The 17,856-nt window shown below is 39.9% G+C and overlaps 1 long non-coding RNA gene across 1 annotated transcript; it reads left to right on the top strand.

The window, feature by feature from the left end:
- Nucleotides 1-10,761: 10,761 nt before the first annotated feature.
- On the top strand, nucleotides 10,762-16,311 carry LOC135578205 (uncharacterized). Its single transcript, XR_010469547.1, has 3 exons — nucleotides 10,762-10,998; nucleotides 15,262-15,433; nucleotides 15,836-16,311. It is a non-coding gene; the product is annotated as an uncharacterized LOC135578205 (long non-coding RNA).
- The last annotated feature ends 1,545 nt before the right edge of the window (nucleotides 16,312-17,856 follow it).

Here is a 17,856-nt window from a genome sequence, read left to right as displayed (position 1 = left end):
TTTTGCCTTTCTGTATCCACGCTGACTAGTGTGTATCTGTTCATATGCTTCCCAGTTATCTTTCCAAATAATTACTGAGGCAATTTTTGTTGGGTTTTTTTTTTCGTTGTTTTGTTTTGGGTTTTTTTTAATATAACAAATCAAACCTAGGTAGCACATATTTGGGAGGAGATCAGTTAACTGAGACACTGAGCGAACAGGGAGAAATTATTTAGGAGATACTCTAATGTTACAAAGAGATGTAATTGCCAGGGAACGGCCCTCTGACATGTTTACCATGTGTTATTTAACCTATCGCTGTTTGTCAGTCTGTCTGTCCTGCGTACATAAACTCTAACTCTGCATCAGCCATCCATAAGCACATTACTGCACTCAGTAACCCCCGTTTAACCCTTCTTCTCAGGTCATTGAAACAGAAGTCAAAAGGATGTGATCAATTACTCAATTAAGGTAGATTGTAATCTAGCCAGATATTTGCATAGCACCTGCTCCCTTGTATACAATTACTTCTTTCTTCCCCACGCACTCACGAAATTTAGATGTCTTTTTTTTTTTTTTTTAATCTGCAGAAGAATGAATACCATCTCAATAGTACCATGTAAGCAGCATTCACTTTTCATTATTAAAGTCATTACAACTAGTCAAACACTTGCTGACAAAAAGGTTTTGGTTGGAAAACAGTCATTTGAAAATAAGACAATAATTTTTGTCTAGAAGTTCATTAACAAAATAGAAAACTTACAGTTTTTTACTCTGAGCATTTTGGTTTGATGCTAAAACGGTGAGTAATCACTCCCATAAAAATGAAACAGTAAAACCATCTACATGTTTCAGGGGCAACACTTATGTGAAATTTCTGTTTGTGGGAATGTCCCAAGTCACTGTTCCAGTTGGGAATTCAACTTCAAAAGATCAGAAGCGATCACGAAATAGATTACTTGCAGGGTTTATGGCTATGTGGTTTCTCACTGTCCTCATGCCAGCCTCGATGGGAGGGACATTTTTTACTCTCAAAATACTTGAAATATAACATTGCTGGTCACTTCTGCAGGGTCTTGTCCTACAGGCAATATCTCATCAGCTGCTGACAAAACTTTACAAAAATGTTACTCTATTTTGATCCAAAGTCCAGTTACCTCTATTTTTTACCTAGATATCAAACCCATAGCTGTTCTTTAGTATGCTTTCATAACTCCACTTGAAACATATTTGTAATATCCCAGCATCATCTGCCCTTATTAGACCCCTGCCCAGTCTTTGCACCTCATACAATAAATCTCTCCTTCTCAGATCTCATGCAATCACCCTATTCTTTGGTCTTAGTTAAACCCACCTTGGTGATTTTTTTGCCATTTGATACCACTTTAGAAGGCATACTACCCTAGTATCATTTTATAGGATCATACCATTGTACAGAGTTCAGATGAATTTCATGTATGATCCTTTGTAGGTGCTGAACATCTGGTTTATTTTTTATAAAGGTAACACTGGAAAGTGCAAATTTATTTTACACCTGTTGCAGTTGTCCTATAGTTATCTTAATTACCATCATTATATGATACTCACTATATTATACTATTTTTACATTATTAGTGATAATATAATTGGGAAGTCTAGAGATCAGCTCTTCGTGGTCCATTGTGCAAAGAGCTGCATATGCAGCTATAAAAATCATTGTGAGTTTTGTTTAGTCATAGGTATGTTATGTCTGTTCACTGATAGCACTTAGAAACTTCTATTTCTATTTCAAGCACATCTGAAGAAAACAGAAGTTGAGCAGTACTGTCAGGCAGGGCATGGACCCTTGCAACGCAGCAGTGAGGCTCCTGTGCTACTTATAAGATTTTAATACATTATTACTTTATTTCTTGCACCTGTGGTGGTGTGCAGCAGACACTCATTTTTAGCTTCTCCTATCTCACCAAGGACTTGTCCCTGGGCAGCTGCAAGTGAAACTCTGGTGAACACAGTAGAACCCAGATTAAAGATGCAGCTTATTCAAAGTAACAATTTAATCTAATATAAAAAATATTATCCTGAAAAATGTTGAAAGAATAATGTCACACACAGCCTCTGCCTGTTTAAGAATGCCAATAAATCCATACAGGAAACATTCAAATAATCAGTGACCTGCTGTGATTTTTATGCTACAATTTATCTAACAAGACTTAAAGTCTTATAATGTTACTGTTAAAGAGAAATGACTTTTAGTGTACTCAGTTCAATTAACTGCTGACAGCTTTTCCTCTGCATTGTAGTAAAAACAACAGCGGCTGGAAGAGCAGTTTCTGCGTTTGTTTGCACTGCTTCTGAGAGAACAAAGTGAAAATCCCAGATTATTGATGTGATTGCTTCAGGAACCTTCCTGTTTAAGGTGTCTCAACCATGTCTCAGATTAAATATTTTTGGAGGCCAGAGGCCAAAATCCTAGGCCACAATCAGAGATTAGCTGTGGAAATGTGCTTGTTTAAATGCTACTGCCCCCCGCACCGCCTTTCTCTGCATCCCCAAAGGAGAGACTCCAAAATAAGTTGTGTAGGTGGCTCTGCATCTTCCTGAATCCAAATATCAGTAATCTCAGACAAATGTAATCCGCTGTGAAAAGTTGTTTAGGATAAACTCAGTGACTTGGCAATAAAGGCAGTGTGAGTCCTCATGTGAGCCATTTTGGACACGCGGCTGTTTGAGGCTACATTGAAATTGCTGCTGACTGTTTTCATATTTTGTCCTTTGGCTCTCCCACTTGTTGAAGATACTGTGAAGTTGTAGGTGGCTGCTGCCTTCAAAATTTCCCAGTTCATACTGCATGTGACCCAGATGACCAGTGGTTCCTTCCGTTTCCTACCACCCCACCTCATTACACCTTTCTCAGTATCTCCCTTTACTCTTTTAGTTGCCTTTGAATGAGACACAGGATTTTCCATTGTCCTCTTCCTCCCCACTGTAACTCCTTTCAAAATTATGTTACCTATTTTGGCTTAGCTAAAGGGATGCTGAGGTGAAACAGTTGGAGGCTGGAGCTAAGGAACTCCGAGAGTTGTAATCTTATGATTCGAGGCAATTATATGGAGATGGTATAGTAACTGGAAAATAACCAAACTGTGGCTGTGGAAATCCCAGGATTTTACTCTGTAATGGCTCTCCAGCAAGCGGTGCACAGGCTTTTCTATGTTAGACAGTGATCGTGAGTAAATCACACACGATTTGCCAGAAAGGGCTCATTGACTAAGAATTGACTATGAATTTATGTGTCAGCAAATGTGCAGCATTCCTGCACTGTGCCAGTGACCTAAATCTGTTCTGGTGAGTCTGAAGGGAGATGACATTTCCTTAGCAGACTGTTTTGTTTGTATTTATTTTACACTGCATCCACTGATGGCACCATATTGACTTACATAGTAGCTCTTTTTAAAGTAGTAAAATTCCACAGTGACTAACAAAACTAGTTTTGCTCACAGAAAAGATATACAGGTGTCATGCAGTGCTACTTTTGTGTTGCTGTTATGTTTAACTAGAAAAACAAATACTTGCCATATGTTTCTCCACTGATTTCATAGCATAACGTGTATCAGCATAAGGGAATAAGAGGAATACCCCACCTAGATGCCATTTTGTTGTAAATTATTTTCTTACTTCAGCTTCCCACAATTGGGCAAACCCAAAGCCATAGTTATTTTAATGTCAGTTGCCTTTTCTTAGAGCAAAACCTTGCACTATGAATGTGGGAAATGGCCAGGAATGTCAATAGGTTCTCCTGATGGAAAGATACCTGACTGTGAAATATTGAAAGGAATCTTTGCCAGACAAAATTATCTACACAATTTTCTCATTTCCCTGAGAAACGGAAAAATCCCTTAGAGTTTGATGTAAAGTGGGTCTCTTTGGTTTGCAAATCTTTTGTTACTGTCTTTACAGAAAGTGTGGAAATTCTGAAAATGATACTGAAGGCTGCCGCCCAGAGAGCTGCCTGCTGCTGCCCAAGGCGATGAGCATCAGCTTTCACAGCGAGCAAACTGATTTAAAAAGCAGTACTTTGGGTTTTCATGTCAGAGTCTTAAATACAAAAAAAAAAAAAGATTAAAATATGGTCGAAACGCTACCTACATCATTGTGTTCAGAGGCTGAATGCAGCAAAAGCCTTAACGATCCGGTGTCTTATATAGGGAGATGTTTTATGCTGAACCCAAAGTCATAATGAACTGTGTTATTGTCCACCAGTGGCACATGGGATATTTGCCAAAGATGCTGACACTTTGTAGAGACAGGTAGATGGATGGACTATGGCCCAGGAAGAGCAAACTTGTTTTATTAATGGCAGAAGGGCAGTTTTTCACTCTTATCTTGGTTAGGCTCAGACTCTGACAGGTTTCTGCAGCTTCTGTAGTGCCTTACGCCTTCAGTAACTCAACTGCAATCCAGGAGAAAAGGAGCATTATTCAAGGCAGGTAAACAGAGCAGAACCTGGCCCTCGGTCAATAAGTGATTTGCAGGAAGGTCTTTTAAAAACGTACTGTGAATGACTGTTTACTTGCCTTGAGGCAGCAAACAAAGACAACCTCCAAATCCCACTATAGCAATTGGCAAGTGTAATCCTAGCCAGTGTATTGCAGTTCATTTCAAATACCCTGTCCTAAGTGAAACAGGAATTTCAAGGAAGTGAAGTTAAAAGATGCTGGCAAATGAGTCTCTGCGACAAAGGCTGAAATGGGGGATTACAAATGAACGATCCCTTTAGTTAGCCTGCTAAATTGGTGTGCAGGCCTGGAAAAAGAGAACAATGAACACCTCCTGACACCAGGCTGTTTGTCTGGTGAGTATCCCTCAGTGCAAATGTTGGTACTGTGTGAGTATTTTTTGTGTTTCTATAAAGTCCTAATGAGCTCCTTGGGTGAGAGTGAAACCCTTTGCTTTTTCACACTGTGCTCAAGACCCTTAAACTTCATGGGGTCAGGCCTAAAGAAAGGGTAATGGACCATGAGGTCCAGCTTAATAGACCCGATATTAACACAGCAGCAAGAATGTCACCAAATGCAAAGTTTAGGGCAGGCAATGAATGAAGTATTTGTTACACTTAAATAATATACAAAGATTATAACAGAGTAGTAGCACTATATCAATGTCATCATGCGGGACTTTGAAAATCCCCCATGTATGAAATAACTTATCAGTGCATTCTGGTACTATAAACACCACAATTTACCTACATGCCCTAAATGATTAATTGCATCGATGTGTGTTAAATGTCATATCTAGCCAATATTTATCAGAACTTCTCATTAATCTTGGACCTTGAAAAACTTACATGTAAGAAAACCTCTCTAGTCTACCAGATCGCAGTAAGGGAACATTTGCATATGAGAAGCGAAGAGTTTATTCATTCGGTGGCTGAAATTCAAGTACTGGCAGATCAACAATTTTATTGGAAAGTCAATGAGATTTCTCGCTTTTAGTTTAGCCCTGAAACACTAATTTGTGCAAGTAATGCTTCATCTGACTAATGAAGTTAATTGGTAACTTATGCTAAATTATGAACCACTGTGTGGCCTGAGCCTTCTTGACTCTAACATTGATTTTCATATGAAACAATAAAATAGTGTGTGCTGATGAAAGCCCTCATTAAAGCAAAGGAATAAATACAGTTATTTAGGAACATCAGTGATCTTCAGTTCAACATCTTATTTAATAATTATTTAACTTCTTTTCGTAGTCATATGTTTGTAACCCCAGAACTGCTTTACTCTGTATCTGAAATAGCACTATATTAAACTTTATTTGTAGATACAGAGCTTTATTATTGTTTCCACTTTATATTGTGAAAATAATTTAAATGTTCATAAAGATAGTGATTTGGTGAGCTTTCTGAAAGTGGCAAAAAGGCATTTATAAAAAATGCATTTTTCCTTGGGCAGAGTTTACTTTCTCTTTTAATGACTGAGGGCAAATAACTGTCCAATAATATACTTCAAGGAGCAGCTACTCTGTGAGGAGTCTGCACTGTCCCTTTGAAATAAGGCCCACATAGATGTATGGTGCTTGACATAGGAAACAGAAAAATTAGGCAAAACAAAATATTGGTAAAGTTAGCAATTATATTTAGTTTGACAAAAATAATTTATTTTTTTTTTACTTCAAAATAAATACAATTTTCTGTGTGTAGATGCCTGACATCATTCTGACCTGGAATTCACCAATATGTGCTTGCAGATGATGGGAACAAGAATGTCCCCGACCTCCCTGGGGACTCCAGAGGAAGAGGAGAGCTGGTCTCTTTTCTTGGTGAGCAAATGAAAACAACAGAGCAGCATTACTTGCTTTCCTCCCATAGGACAGTTGCAAACACATAGTCTAAAATACAGATTTTTTTTCTTCCTCCTGAGGTCAATTAAAGGTTGATAGGTTGATGGAGAACAGGTCCTCTTCCAGGGGTGTCTTTCTTTGCACAGAGACTGTGTGTGGAAACTTGCACGCTGCTGCTGAGCCTTCCTTGAGTTGGCCCGGGAGATGGTGGGGGATGCTGAGCTGGGCTGGCCCAACGTCCAGAGGTGGTAGCAGAAACTGCACAAAACTGTGGTTGTCTCGCTGGAGGACTTGGATGGAGACCTCCCCATCCAGCATGAAAACTGAGCCCACGACAGTTGTGTTTCTAAAGCCAGCTGATCAGCTTGTCCACATTTCCAGACCTCTCAGGCCCAGACAGTAAGCCAGGCTGCACAATGGAGGAGGAGGCCATGAAAAATATGGAGACAAATTGCTTCTCTGACCTCTCTCATGTGACTGCTAGAGAAAGGTGGGGAACCAAGGTAGTTGCCAAGGCACCCAAAGGGGGTTAATATTACTGAATTTACTATTTGCTGCCTCTGACAGAAGTATTCGGTGCTCATCCTCCATTTTTGAAAGTTAGTGATTCAAAATTCCAATTAATTATTCAAACATCGTAAAACATAATAATCCTTTAAATATTAAACATTGTTCTTAAATTATTTGGGAAAAAAAAAAGGGTGAAAAGGATTCTCTGTGTTTTAAAACTTGGAACTCGGTGTTTATGAGTAGGGAAGGAAAGCTCATTGAGCTCACGTGTTCTAATATAATGTCCCAAGCTTTGGTATAGCTCAAAGCTTTGCATGGAGAAGCCTACATGGCTGAACCTGGCACCTGTCGGTAGCAGCACTGCTGGCAACTTACCTCAAGAACAAGGCCACCAGAATTACAGTCAAGAAGGTGAGGCTCTGCTAGACCACCGTGCTGGCTGGAAATGCAGCTCAACTGCAGGTGTATGCATGTCTGCATGAATTATGAGCTTAAACTCTATAAATACTGAGTGAAATAAAAGTAACGTCTTCAAAACATCTCCCTGACTTAGAACTCTCTTCCATTTGGAATTTGTCTGGGCCACTTAAAAAACCAACTTCCTCCATCTGTCAATGAGGACTTACTCGGGGACCCAGGAGAGCAGGTGTTTTTTTCCCCACTGCAATGTGAGCAAAGTGACCAGAGACTATCAGATCAGAAGGAGAACAAGGCAACTTTCAAGTTTATCAGCTGAGATTACTTCCTGCTATCCATGGTCGATGAACATATGTTGCAGCCTTGAAAGAAAACAACAACTCTGCAGGATTTTAAGCTTTTTTTATTGAAATATTATGAACTCAGCAATTCAAAGTTAATTAAAATCTGAACTGAACAGTTCTAACTTCCGGAAAACTAACTACAATGAAACAATCCAGTTATGAATCGAGCTTAATGAGAATCAAAGTAATTATTGTATAAATAAAATGGTATGAAGTCACAAATTATTTTGAGCAGTGGGTGAAATCATCAAGGAAACACTGTGTGCATTAAATCATGAATTTATGTAACACAAATTCAGAGGAAGACTTGAAACCTACTCTTTCAGTTCTTGAACAAATTGTAGGTGAAGTATATGAAATATTAATATGAATGGGTATATGAAATATGCCTTAGCTAAAGAGATAAGTAGTGGGGTTAGGCTTTTCTGTCTTTTGTTCTCCACTGATTAAGTTTAGGCAGCTTCTTGCTTATCGCTTAGGTCTTCTAGATCACTTTTCAGGTGTGATTTCTAGAGTGGGTTTGGGACCTCTCCTCTTATTTTTCACAATCTATCTCAGACCACATGTCTCATGAAGTCTGGTGTACATGATGCAATAAATAAGGAAAAAGATAACATCTTCAGATTGCACAGTCTTTGGAGAATGAGGGTGAGAGCTGTGGTCAGCCAATTTCATTTCTGATTGCTGTTTCATATCCCGCAGTTCACTTTAATCGTGAGGCTCCTCAGCCTGGAATAGTATGTGGTTCCTTGCTGTTCTCATTTGGCCTGAAGACATTGGTGTTTTCCAGAGAAAACCATGTGTGCCAGGTTTTCTGACTCAATAATAAAATACAATCCGTGCTCAGAGGCACATACTTGACATCAGTCTAGCATGCAGCAGACTTCCACTCAAAATGTAAAAATCATGAACTCCAAAAGAGGTGACTCCAGAAATTGTTTTGTCTGTCTCCCAGCTTCAATATGAGGAATAAAAATCCCTCCTAAGAAATAAGAACAATGTGTGCATATATAAATATATATATTAAAAATATATCACATACCGTGAAAAAGCAATAAACCTTGCAAAATACAGGAATCTGAAGTTTATACATGGTAAGGTTTATTCCAGTCTATATCTCTCCATCTAGATATGAGGGCTTGATCTATGTGTCTGTGAAAGTTTTGCAAAGGAACTAGTTATTTTGAATATCTGTTATATTATGCAGGGCTCTGAAGAGCAGGAGTATAAACACACTTATAGTCTCTTGCAAAACAGAAGAAGAATGTCCCACTTGTAGGCAAGGAATATGATTTTATAATGTTTATTTCTCTCTAAAGAGCTTCTGAATTGTATTTTAACATTTATACTACTACAATTAATAAAAGTCACTTAGCCAGATGCTGCCCTGTCTTGCTTTACTGTGAATAAATAAATAAACACAAACAAAATTTGTTTACTTGGGTTTATACAGTTACAAACAAATGGGAGAGATCCTACAAACTCTGAGCAACTGGAGCAAACTCTCCAGAGCATGCATTGCTGCATATGTTGGATCTTGAAGTCTCTTGTATTTAGATTGTAAGTATTCATTCCAACAGTGTATTATTTCATGTATCACTCAGCATTTAGCTGAAATTTTTCTCACTCTCAGAAGTCAAAGAATCACTGTAACAGCTCAGGGAGTCCAGAACAGATCTTATCAGAGGTGGTGTATCTCACTTCTGGTGATGGAGAGAACAGAAATGGGATGCAAAAGCCAGAAGCACACACAGTTCTAGCCTTGTGGGAAGTCTTCCCCAGGAATGATGTTGTGCCTAATATTTGTTCTCATGTTAATATACTTAGATTAATAACATATGCCATTTTGCCGTAGTCTGACAGCAAATGCAGCACAATCTTCCACCTGACAAAGATGACAGAAGAAAAATGTAGCGGTAACCTGTAATGACAGAGCTCGGTAAATGCATTTCCAGTAACAGCCTCTGCACAAGCCCGCGCACAAACGCCAACAGTCAAGTCAGATGGCGAACAACCTTGCAGGGTTGTGGCCAGATTTGTCACTCAACCGCCACCAGAATACTGGACTGCATCTGCCAGGTGGTGAAGAATGCTAACTCGACTTACTTCCAACTCAACTCATCATAGTCAAGAGTACAAGTAGATGTGACCCCAAACTGAAGGGCTTGTGTCTGCTGAAAGCTATAGTATAAACAATTAAATTAGCAGTATGCTTTCCTGTGATCTCTTGATTTGTTACAGGAAGAGGCTGATTTCTCAAAAATGGTATACTGGGATCTGGTTTTTTCATTGTCAAAATCTGCCATTTTTCAGCAGGGGTAGCAGGTGCTCTGTCCACAAGTGTTTCCAAGACTATAGGTGACCTGGGGGAAAAGTCTGCCTGACCAACAGTCAGTGTCCCGGGCTTAGGTAGGCTCTAACAGTTATTTGCTTAAACAGAATTAAAACAAAACCTGTGACAAAGTGAAGAATAAATACTCCAGACTGAAACCTAGGCAAGTCCTCAAAACTTTACACTTGAATGATCGGAATACCAGATCTTCTTTTCCTAGTGTGAAGAAGGTGCAAAATGTGTGACGACAAATATTTTTACATCCAGTTAAGTACAGAAGGGTTTCTTACTTCTACCGTTGAAGAAGCATCACATCAATATTCCATCTCTGGTTCATATTGTGCTAGAGGCAAGCCTTGCAAGGACTCGGAGAGACAACACAGGACATGTGAGCACCACTAACTTTCCTCTTTTTATAGCCCATGAGACATCATTTCCCTTGCAGGCAAAATCAAACATCTGAATCACTCTTGCATAATGGCTGCATCCTGTCTGAATTCCTTTTATTTACAAATGGATTTGCAGTCTGGTGAGTCAGATTAAGTACCAGTCCCTCAAAGTGAAAAGAGATAATGCACTTAGTGTGGCTGAGAGTAGAGGAAGAAGCCTGTAAAATACAAACTCTTTGAAGCCAGTAACTTTACTTCCACACACAGAACTTGGGGAGATTTCTTTCACAGTGAAATGGGGTCCCATAATGGATCCTATAGGGATCTTCTGTTAATAAAGGCAACTGCTTCTGCTTAAATGTTTGGCAAAGATGAGAATTCTGGGTAAGGATAACCTCCATTTTGGATTATTATTTTCTGTGGGAAAAAAACCAGTTTCCCTTGCAGACAGAGACACAACAGAATACGATAAACTGAAAACACAGCGAACACACAGCCACTAAGTGCCACTCTCAACACAAAAACCTGTTATCCAGCACATGGGACTCATGATCAGACCAAAGTTTTTGCATTTGAAAGCAAACAAATGCGTAAAACCTCTTCGTGTTTTTTGCATAGTCCTTCCTTATCTGTTGCTGAAGGGAAGTTCCTGTAGGAGTTATCTGCTGTTACTTGGTGGTTCTGCATGCTGGAGGTTCCTTCCCTCTCGGTAAGTCAACCTGCACGTTGGGGGCAAGGTAGGAGCTTACCAGGCACTGGTAAACTGGAACTTCACTGCTGGTTTTCCAGTGATGGGACGTCCAGGCAGACCTTGCTTCAACAGGACAGGTCAGGACATGCCTGTCTCTTGAGTTTCTAATATCATTGAGTGAATGGAACTCAAGGAATTACAAAAGGCTCGCTGGCAGCTTCTCCTGTACCCTCCCTCTCCAACGAATGAAACTTAGAGTGGCCCAGCTCAAGAGTAGCCTTTTTCTCTTTGGTGGGGTGGATTTGGTGAGCTAAAGTTGGAAAAGACAGATGGTAAATCTGTAAAAAAAGGTTATAGTCGACTGATACGTTCAGGATTTCATTAGTTATTTTCTCTTTGTTAAATATTGTCTAGTTTTTAATTCCTGGTATGAGCATCCGTGGATGGATGGAATGAATGGGAACTCCATCAGAACACTACACCATGGCAGCTCCTCCTTGTTGCAATTTTGCTTCCAGTACACAGATGTCAAGAAAGGACTCCTTCAGACTATTTTGGGGAACAATTTTCCAGAAATCAGTGTCTCAGATGCTTGAGCAGTGAACATCACCACTGTTCCACATCGTACCCCCCAGGTTGGGTTGACAAACCTAAATTTTCAGTACTACAAGTTCATTTTTGCAAGTGAGGCCCTTTCTTTCCTTTGAAAAATCATGTACTAGGCACCGGAAAAAGTAACTGGGAGGCAAAATCTGACCAGCACTTGTGCATTTCTTGTGTATTAATCCTTTGCATGGTGAAAATTACCAAAGCATTCTTATTCACTGTAAGTTATGAATTCAGTCCTGTTTTCTAAAGGAACTTATATACAGGGAACATAAATTAGTGTATTCAAATACAGAGTGTATAAACCATACAAAATGTTTTCCTCCTTGCATTGTGTATGGTCAAATCTACAGCAAAGTGGCAACAAATTTCTAATGTTTTTATTTGTTTAAAGGCCTCCAGAGGTTTCAAACAATAATTAAATGCATTTTTATTTTCTTTGAGAAATGTCACCTAATCTGCTCTGTTTAATAACATTTCCAACCCCTGAGCTGTTAGTATAACAATAATTTTTTCTTCTTTTTCTTTTCATCTTTTCTTCTCTTTTTTCTTCTCTTTTCCTTTTTTCACTTTTATTTTTTCTTATCCTCTTTTTTTCTCTTTTATCCTCTTTTTTCTCATTTTCCTTTTTCTCTTCTTTTCTTTTTTTATTTTTCCTCTTTTTCCTCTTTTTTCTTATCCTCTTTTCTCTTTTGTCTTCTCTTTCCTTTTTTCTGTTTTTCTTCTTTTGATTTTCTTTTTTCTGTTTTCCCTTTTTTCTATGTCTCTTTTTTCTTTTTATCTTTTCTTTTTACTTTTTTCCTCTCTTTCCTTTCCCCTTTTTACTCTTTTTTTCTTCACTTTTCGTGTTTTTCTCTTTATTTCTCTTTTATCCTTTTCCTTTTTTTCTTTTCCTCTTCCTTTTCCTCTTAATTTTTCTTTTCCTTTTTTCTTTTCCTTTTTATTTTTTCCTTTTTCTTTTTTCTCTTTTATTTCCTTTTCCTTTTCCTTTTCCTTTTCCTTTTCCTTTTCCTTTTCCTTTTCCTTTTCCTTTTCCTTTTCCTTTTCCTTTTCCTTTTCCTTTTCCTTTTCCTTTTCCTTTTCCTTTTCCTTTTCCTTTTCCTTTTCCTTTTCCTTTTCCTTTTTCCTTTTTCCTTTTTTCCTCTCTTCGCTTTTATCTCATCTCTTTTTTCTTTCTCTTCCTTTTTTCCTTTCCCTTTCCCCTTCCCTTTCCCTTTCCCTTTCCCTTTCCCTTTCCCTTTCCCTTTCCCTTTCCCTTTCCCTTTCCCTTTCCCTTTCCCTTTCCCTTTCCCTTTCCCTTTCCCTTTCCCTTTCCCTTCTTCCCCCCGATCACCTCCGCGGTTTCCCCGCAGGTCGCGGTGTCCGGCGAGCGGGGCGGTGGCGGTAGCTGAGGTGATGCTGCCACCGGGAGGCGGCCCGGCCGGCGCTGCGTTTCACTCCAGCGCTTCGCCTTCTGCTTCCGAGGTGGCTGTAAACAATCCCCGGCTCTGTAACAAGGCTCGTGGATATATAAATAGCAATGAGAGTGAACTAATGAGCTACCCTAGGGCTGCATATAAATTATGGTTAAAAGTGACTTTAGTTAAGTGGCTATTAGTGCCGATACTGAGCATGCATGAGTGAATGTGTGTTTAATTGCACTAACATGAATGCCACATATTGTTAAATACAGCAGTGAAAATAACTCCACGCTAATGGTGACTCTGTCAAACCAGGATCAGGAAAATAACAAGTGCCTAGATGAAATAACTATGTATTCTTTCTTTTAAGATCACAACAATTTGGTATTAGTAATCTTATTATTAAAACATTATATTGGGATTTTTTTTTGTTTACTTTCAGTAGCAATTTAAGTATATTTCTAGATTATGTATGCATATACATGCATACTGGGCAGGTATGAGTCTCCTAATGCAGTTGGAATCACCGGAGCTATGAGCACATATGAGTTAAAAAGTATTCCCTAATAATTTCTCTGTAGCAAAATTCCGGTACTACGGCTGCATGCTGCCCACACAGTCTCTGATAATTTATTTAATGTTTTTAGTGGAAAAATGTATACAAAAAATATTTTATCCAAAGCTAATGAGGGTTTTTTTTTCTAGAGAACTGAACTATCCAATCCTGGACTATTCAGCTAACCTTTTCCATAAAGATCCATCTTTATGGACAGGCACAAGTACTCTGTGAACAAAACATACTCATCTTTACCAATATGTGAATCTGGATTCTTTCCATTGCTATTCCTTGCTCTATCAGTGATTTGTCCTGTGATCTTGGAAGAGTTTCTTAGCCTGGTGTTGTCTTGTAATCCTTAGACCAAGATCAATGAAATAATTGTCAGGAATTATTAACCGCTGTGGGACTGGAAAGGAGTTCTGAAGCAAAATGGCCTTTCCCTGCAGCTGAAATGCCTAATGGCCTCCCTTACCCCAGAGAGCGCAATAACATCTGCTGAGGCTTTCTGCTAACAGCTTGCTTCTGACAGTGGTGAGTGGTGTGATAGGGGTGAAGCAGCTTACAAGTGCTTTTCTGACACATACCATCTCAGTACCATTCTTACACACACCATTTTATAGGTCTTAATGAACACTAGTTAAAAAATTATCTATCTTTCCATGAGAAGCCATCCCAGCTATGTCTGGGGGAGCACTCATCTATAGTTCTGCTTAGTAATCTAATTCATCTAGACCCCTTAAAACACCCAAATATCCATAATACCAGGTAGGCGGCTGAGTCCTTCAGTGAACACTGAGACCATCCAAAAGTGGCCAATGTGGCAGCAGGACATGGGGACAGCTGCATCCTGTTGGTATGTGCTGGCAGGCATGGCTGAAGCGTCCAGGGCTCCTAAAAGCAGCCTGTGCCCATCGCTCTGCCTTCCCACACCCTTCCCGAAAGCCACACAGATCCCAGCAGTTCAGTTACTTCACAGGCACTTCTGCTGAGTCAAAAAGGGGCAACTTCTCTATCTCCAGATATTCAAAGCCCGTAACGTTTTTTGTGGCCACTTTTATTTCAAAAGGTAAATAGAAACAGCCAAATTTCAAGGGCCATTCCATCTTCTTTAAAACAATCACGTTTTCTAGTTTTATTAGTGTCTAATGGGCAGCCTTTTTTTTTCTTTTGTACTGGTGATATTTATTCTGAGACTATTTCCTCTACTAAGCTGTTCTCTTATTCACAAGAAGTAACTGCTCTCCTTTGAATTTGTGAGTGCGTTGTACCACTGGCCATAACTAAAGCAACCAGAACCATCTGGTAATTCATTCTTAATGAAAGCATATGTCATATGTTTAGAAAATTATCATGTGGCTTTGTTTTCTGTCTGCACCCTGTTGGTGTCAGCCCCCTCATCCTGTATTCTGCACTTCAAAAATGATAAATGCATTTTAAATAGTAAGTCTAGCCTGGATTTTCAGGGATGAGTGCAACTATGGAAAGTTTCAAAGAGCTCTAGGAAATGGAAATTCACTGAAGAACTAACTAGTCCCATAAGGCTCAAGCTAACGAATGCACAAACAAACTTCACAGAAGCTGCCAGGCTGTGCTTCCAGGCTTGAGCTTCCTACCTACTTTCACTTTAATATGGTTTCCCTTGGTGACTCATTTTGTCTGCACAAGCCCCTGAAGGCCTTCTGCTTCAACCACCCTTTTCTTTTTTATACATTGCAGGGTATGAAGTTTCTTTAAACTTTGACCTGTTGAGTCAAAAGAATGCTCCAGAGGTACTGGCCCTTTGACCTCACAAGAAAGGAAGATTTTTCTCATCTGAGGAAGCTATCATGAAGCTTTGCAGATTGTGTAGGAGGAGGCTTTCCTCAAGGAAGGCCGAGCTACTGCACAGGTGAGAAACCCACAAGAGAAGGAGAATGTAGTGCTCAAACTCAGATCTAGTGGCTGGCCTTCTATGATGCTTCCATGACCCACTATAGCTCCTTGTAGGACTGGAAAGAACCTCTATTCCTGGTGATCAAGGCTCTCAGTGCTCCTCAAAACCAGTTAGTCTGGAAAGAGTGTTACTGTTCCCGAAGAGGGGCAGAGGGAGGTTCCTCCAGGCTGACCAAGGCAGGAGCGCCTGGGCAAGACACCGCAGTCCCGCCAGCTGGGCACAGCACATCTCCCTGGAGAGGTGCTACCACTGCCCGCTTGATCCCTCCTAGACCAGTGTGACAGTTGGGGAGGAGAGGTGGAGTTGTTCTAGTTGAGGTACTGTCCCGGTTTTGTTAAAAACAAGTTTCTCTTTCAGTGAATTTTGCCTGTCAGCTAAAGCCTTCGTATTAACTGCATTTTCCTGGAGAACCAGACACATGTTTTGGTAAACCTAGCAATGGAATGCAAACTTATTGATAAGCACGGACGGACATCTCGCGAGAGGGGCGACGAGAAACAAGAGACCAAGAAACTGACCAACTGTGTATAACATTCCATTCACGTGAATACTTCATATAAAAGTGGGAGATCACGAGGATCTCGTGTGCTTTTCCCTTTTCCCTTTTCCCTTCTGCTTATGGCCGACATTAGAAGAGGACCTTACTAGTCGTCCCTGCGAACTGAGGCCTAGTGAGAGCCTGAATCCAGCTCCGATTGGCTGCAGAGTCTAATCCAGGACTTTGGTTGCCGGCTCTGCAGTTGCTGAGACTTTCAAGATTGGTTTTGTATATTCTGTATTATTTTCTCTATTCTTATTAGTAGCATTAGTAAAACATCTTTAATTTTTTCCAACTCTCTTCACTCTGTCCTTCTTTTCCTCCCAATCGCCTCTCCTTAGTGAAAAAGGGGGGAGAGGGAGGGGGAAGTGGGGGGGGTGAGGAGAGGGGGTTAACAATACATCTGCCAGGGTTTTATTATCACCCTGCAATCTTAACCCTCGACAGGTACAAATCAAGAACAGGCTATAATGATTTCTTCTGTTACTGTTGTTACTGTCCTATTAGCTATTCATGGCCTGGTACGTTGAAGGAGTTTCACTTTTTAAAAAACAGTTACAATTTAATTTTTTTTAAGTTTTGGGGTTTTTTACAAAATTTTTACACTTTTTTAAGGTGGTTACACCTTGAATTACCCTCTGCCTGGTAGGACTGTGTCTGCCCCAGCCCACAGAACTCTGTGCTCCTGCACAGAGCCTGCTGGAACAATGGCAAGATTCAGAGATCTCCTTTTCCTTTTTGGATACAAACTGCTATTCAGTGCTTGCAGTCTTACTGGAACTTTCCTTCAGGAAGAAAAACTTACGTTGAAGTCAGATCCTTTTCTGACTTTTTGTCCTTTTTATGTACAAAGGCTAAAACCGAAGTCATCAAAAATGGGCAAGCACTTTCTTCTCAATTTCAAAATTATTCCAGCAGAGCTCTCGAGGAAAGTTGTCTCTGGTTATAGACTTTTTAAGAAGCTGTGTGCCTAATGCTTGCTCTGGTTATCTCCTTGATTTTCTGATCTTCCTGTGTCAGCCTGAGACAGTCCTGCTGCTTCTCTTCATGTCTAGCTTCATCAAACAGTGCCCACACCTCTGCATTTGTATTCAGCCCAAAGAAAACCTCTTTTATCTGGGATCCTTACAGTGGTGTATATTGCTGTGTTCTTGGCAATAGCTCTTTTTGTTTCAGCTATCTAATTCCATGAAGGAGCTTTACTGTTTCTTAAATTTTATTCTGAATGAAAAGCAGCTGTTAGGACCAACAGATTTGATCCAAGCCCTGGCCTAATGCACCCTAACCCTCACTGAAACCGTCTTTCAGAATAAAATTCTGACTTTGAGATTTGACCTTTACAAAGCTCTGAGGTTCCTAGAGGAAACTTCTTGCTCTAATTGGATATATCAAAGTTGAGAGTTCAGACTATAGAGTCAGAAATGTTCTTCCTCAACAAAAAGAAATATAAAACCACACAAAATACTCTATCACGTTACTGCAAATCAGACATTACAGCCAGTCTGGGAATTCCAGGTGTACAGCTAAGGGTAGCTCAGCACCTCAGTTTATTCCTCTTATGACCACAAGAGACTCTTGTCTTACATGGGGCTCCTTCTGCCATCAACCAGCCTACCAGCACATCAGTCTCAGCTGACAACTGGCTGTGCCTGGCTGTAATTTTAATGAGCAATGCTGCCTGATGTCGCTTAGTGTGGCAGCACACTCAGATGGCTCTTGCATGGAAAGGCACACCAGGAAGATGATCCCCAGAAACATCTGTGGAAAAAAAGGTTAGGACTCTGTGTGTGACCAAGAGATGTGCATCTGCAAGGACAGAAGCACCACTAATGTGAAGGAT

This window comes from Columba livia, chromosome 1, assembly GCF_036013475.1.
Source record: "Columba livia isolate bColLiv1 breed racing homer chromosome 1, bColLiv1.pat.W.v2, whole genome shotgun sequence".
Classification (NCBI taxonomy): Eukaryota; Metazoa; Chordata; class Aves; order Columbiformes; family Columbidae; genus Columba; species Columba livia.
This window is presented reverse-complemented; position numbering and strand designations above follow the sequence as displayed.